The following is a 4,482-nucleotide window of genomic DNA, read 5'->3' on the forward strand; positions in this document are numbered from 1 at the left end:
GGGCGGGCGAGGAGGGCGGGCGAGGAGGGCGGGCGAGGCCGGCTCCGTGCAGGCGCTGTTGAAGCGGCGGACCGCAGCAGTGACGCGCTGCCGAGAACCTGAAGGTCAATTCCTTCTGGCACACAGCAGGCGTTATAACTTGTTCAAAGGAGAAGTGAATGAAATAGGGCCTTTAGGGCTTTGCTTCTGGCTTGGTTTCATCAAACCTAATTAATCCTACTTCCTAGACGTTTCTCACAGACCGCTTTTTACTCCACCCTAGGTGGCAGCAAGGTAGGCCTGGGAGCAAGCCCCTCACCAGTGTGACCTCTGAAGATTCAGTGGCAGGCAGGGGCTGTTCCTACCTGGTCTGTGATAACCTGTAGCCAGCAGGCGGCAATGTGGTGCAGCAAAAGGAAACCCGGGGTTTCCCGTGGCACAGCCCTGCGGGCCGGCCCTGTACTGCTTTGCTGTCCCGGGGTGACCCTCCACCTCTTCCTCGAGAATACCCTGGCTGGGGCTCTGGGCGCTCCTGCTTTCTCTTTTCCCTGCACTCAGATCAGAGCAGGTCCTTTGACGCCTGGAGGCGTCCCCAGTGGGATCCAAAACTGAGCCAGGGATGTGGCTCAGTGGTAGGGTGTTTGTCAAGTGTACACAGACTTTGGGGTCAGCCTTTTTTTGGTATCAGGGATCAAACTCGGGCCCTTGCGCTTGCCAGGCAGGCACTGTTGCTGGGCTATGTCCCCAGCCCAAAACATTGATGAAGCCATAAATAAGAGGCATTTCTCTTTTTTCTTTTCTGGTATCAGGGGTCAAACTCAGGACCTTGAGCTTGCCAGGCAGGTGCTTAAGCCACTGCACTATCTTCCCAGCTCTGGGTTGAGTCTTGAGCTCTGTGAAAGCAAACACAGTCTGGATCATTGCCCTGGTGGATAGGGGTTTTCTGGAAGCACAAATTCTGGGGCCCCACCCAGGTCCGCTGACTCCTATGTAGGTACAAGGGAAAGGGGGCAAAGGTACTGGGGTGATTTATCTAACCTTGTGTTTCATCCCCCTGGCTCCAAGATGGGGTTATAGTCAATCCTGTAACAGGGCTTACTGTATAGAGGAAGCGTTCTGTAAGCATCTGCCAGCAGTTATATGGTAGAGAACATTCTAGAATACTCAACTTGCTGGTCAGTTCAACTGATAACAGGTGGTGCCCAGCTGGAGAAGCCCTGGAATCCACTTGCTGCTTTCTAACAAGACACCTGCTTGGGTCCAGGGAGATGGCTCAGTGGAATAAGCGCTTCCCTGGCAAGCACAAGGGCCTGAGTTCAATCCCCGGTTCCACAAACAACAACAACAACAACAACAAAAAAACACTTGCTCGAGGTGACCCTCACTGTTAAATGCACCACTGTCCCAAGGCTGGGAGTTCTTGTCACATGCCATCAGTGAGGCCTAAGCCTACTGCAGAAATTTTAGCTTCTGTTGAAAAAAATAAGTGGTATCAATATTTATTGATTTGAGAAGGGTTTTTTTTAATGTTTTTTTTTTAATTTTTCAACAAATAATACACTGCATATATTCTTCTTAGTGGTTAATTGCTGTACAAGATGCGGACTTGAGATCCTATTTACAAACACCATTAGAACAAATCATTCTATTCATTAACAGAATGTAACTATATATCTATCCCAACCACTTTGAATACACAGATACAAAATGGACATTCATCTGTATACCCCATTTTTTCTAAGTTCCGTTATTGAATATTATAGGTGTGGAGAAGGGTTTTTATAAGGAGGATTAAATTATTTTTGTGCAGAAAAACTGTTGCTTTTATAATCTGCTTAGAAAAGGCAGGGATATCTGAGCTGTGACTGTATTTACTAAAAATGCTTCATGATGATTTTTAAGTTGCCCTTTGTGGAAAGCATTCTTTTTGAGTACCCCTTTCTGTCTTGGATGCAGGTATAGGAAGGCATTTCAGTGAAATAAACAGTATGAATAAAGAGAAAAACATGTGAGGTTAGTGTTAACATTGTCTTCCAACAATCTGTGTGGTTAGATAATAATTAGCTCTAAACATTTTATTTTATTTTATTTTATTTTTTAATTATTTATTTTTATTTATTGTGTGTGTGTGTGTGTGGCCAGCTCAGCCCACCAGGGGGCGGGGCTGGCTGGCATGTGGTGCTGGGGGATGGAACCGCGGTCCCTGATGCCTTGCCAAGCTTGTACCAAGTAGGTGCTTTAGACCACTGAGCCATCTCGCCAGCCCCCCCTTTATTTTATTTTTAAAAATTATTTTATTTTATTTTTTGGACAGGGGATCAAACTCAGGGCCTTGCGCTTTCCAGGCAGGCGCTTACATCGCTGAGCTACCTCCCCAGCTTTTTGCGCTGGACAGAAAGCTGAATGTTCTAGAATGTTTTCTCCCACATCTCCATCCCAGCAGACCCTAGGAACATTGCAGGCTCCATAGGATTTAATACTGCTGGGTTAAGGTAGGAATCTCCATCCCCAGGGCCTTTTAGAACCTTTTTGTTTTTTGAGGTCTCAATAAGTTGCCAGGTCTCCCAGGCTGGACTCAGACTTCCTGTCTTCCTGCCTCAGCCTCCCAGAGTGCTTGGCTTGTCCACATGTGCCCCCACGCCCGGCAGGAAGAGGCTTTGATTTTATCCAGTTTATTCCTACCCTGTTCCCTGAGCACAGTCTCTATCAGATCAGGCCAGGTCACACCTGTGGCCACCGGCCAGCCTGAGTCTGGTCCGGTCATCTGTGGCCTAGGAAAGGGACCTGGCAGACACACAGGGCTGCTGTCTGTCAGCTGGGGGCCTGAGCTGTCCACTGAGAGGGTGGATTTGGCTCTCGTGTTTGCCAGGGCTTCAGTGCATACACTGGCGAAGTGTGACACAACATGACAGGAATCCACAGGAAGTGCGCCAGGCAAGGCTTTCCTCCTCCTCCCCACGCTGCTGCTTTGGCCAGCTCTCTGGGAAGCACAGGCTGCCTGGGCGGCTCTGGGGGTCACTTGACTGCCCCAGGTAGCCTTGGCCTCCTGACGTTCCTGAGGGCCAAGGGGCAGAGAAGTTGTAGAGTGCTTGCCTAGAATGTGAGGAATCCTGGGTTCTAGCCCTATGTGTCCCAGTTTGGTGGCTGCCATAGAAACAGGCCACTGGGGCACAAGAACCCGGCTATCAGACATTAGGGAGGAGCTGGGAAGTAGTGAGCCCAGAGTCCTAGATGCAGGGCCTCCCCCACCCCTGGGGCGTCCCCCACTCCACCCTGCAGCAACACTCAGGCTACCTGGGCTGTTCTCTATTGCTAGCTCAGCTCATGGAAGAGGAGGAGGGAAGCTTTTAGGGAGATGAGAAGCAGCAGAAAGTAGGTTTAATGGTATAAAAATGTTTCTGTGGAAAATGACTTTGAAAATAGCATGAAATCTGCTTAGCTCTGGCGCTAGGCAGAGCGTGCCAGGCACCAGGAGGAGGGTGGCAGTGGCTACTGGGCTGGCACCGGCAGAGGGGCCGTGGCCTCCCCCCCCCCTCCTCAGTGCCTCACTGTCCCCACAGCAGCCCAAGCCCTGGAGAGGGAGCACCAAGCGAGGTCGATGTCGGGGGCCCTCCGCTGCCTGGCTCAGGGGCGACAGTTCCTGGGCTTCCTGACCTCAAGCAGAGTTTCCTGTTGCCACTGAGGTCAGCGCAGTGTAGTGCCTGCCGGGTCTGCTGTTCCTAAGAGCCACCTTCTAGGGCACAGGTGGAGGCCTGGGCACTTTGGGGTCTCCAACACCTCCTTTGTTCACTCCATCCACATTTACCCAGGCTGGAAGGAAAGGGGGGTGATAAACACTGACTAATTAAAAAAACAAAGACTAATTTGATATTTTTATTTTTTATTTTTTTTTGCGGAACCGGGGATTAAACTCAGGCCCTTGCACTTGCCAGGGAAGTGCTTATTTAACTGAGCCTTCTCCCCGGTCCCCTTATTTTTACTTTATTTATTTATTTTTTGTTATTTTTTGTCTTTTTGAGACAGGGTCTTGCTATGCAGTTCAGGCTGGCCTTCAGCTCTCTGTAGCCCAGGCTGATCTCAAACTCCCAATAATCCTCCTGCCTCAGCCTCCCAAGCACTGGACTGGTGCTGGCTGGGGTTACAGGTGTGCACCACCATGCCTGGCCTAAATATATATGTATATTTGCTGGTTTTTGTTTTTGTTTTGTACTGGGAATCAGACTTAGGACCTCGTGCTTGCCAGGCAGGCACCGTGCCACTGAGCTACAACCCCAGCCAGAATTTTATGTTGGCGGAACCAGGGATTGAACTCAGGCCCTTGCACTTGCCAGGGAAGCGCTTATTCCACTGAGCCATCTCCCTAGCCCCTATTTTATTTATTTTTTTCAGGCTAGAATTTTAGAAAATAATCATAGTTGATTTTATTAGATTGAGACAGAACCCTTAGCTGGGCGTGGCGCACACACCCTTAATCCTAGCACTCTGGCTGCTGAAGTTGGAGGA

The sequence above is a fragment of the Octodon degus genome, unplaced genomic scaffold (assembly GCF_000260255.1).
Source record: "Octodon degus isolate 3935 unplaced genomic scaffold, OctDeg1.0 scaffold00007, whole genome shotgun sequence".
Lineage (NCBI taxonomy): Eukaryota > Metazoa > Chordata > Mammalia > Rodentia > Octodontidae > Octodon > Octodon degus.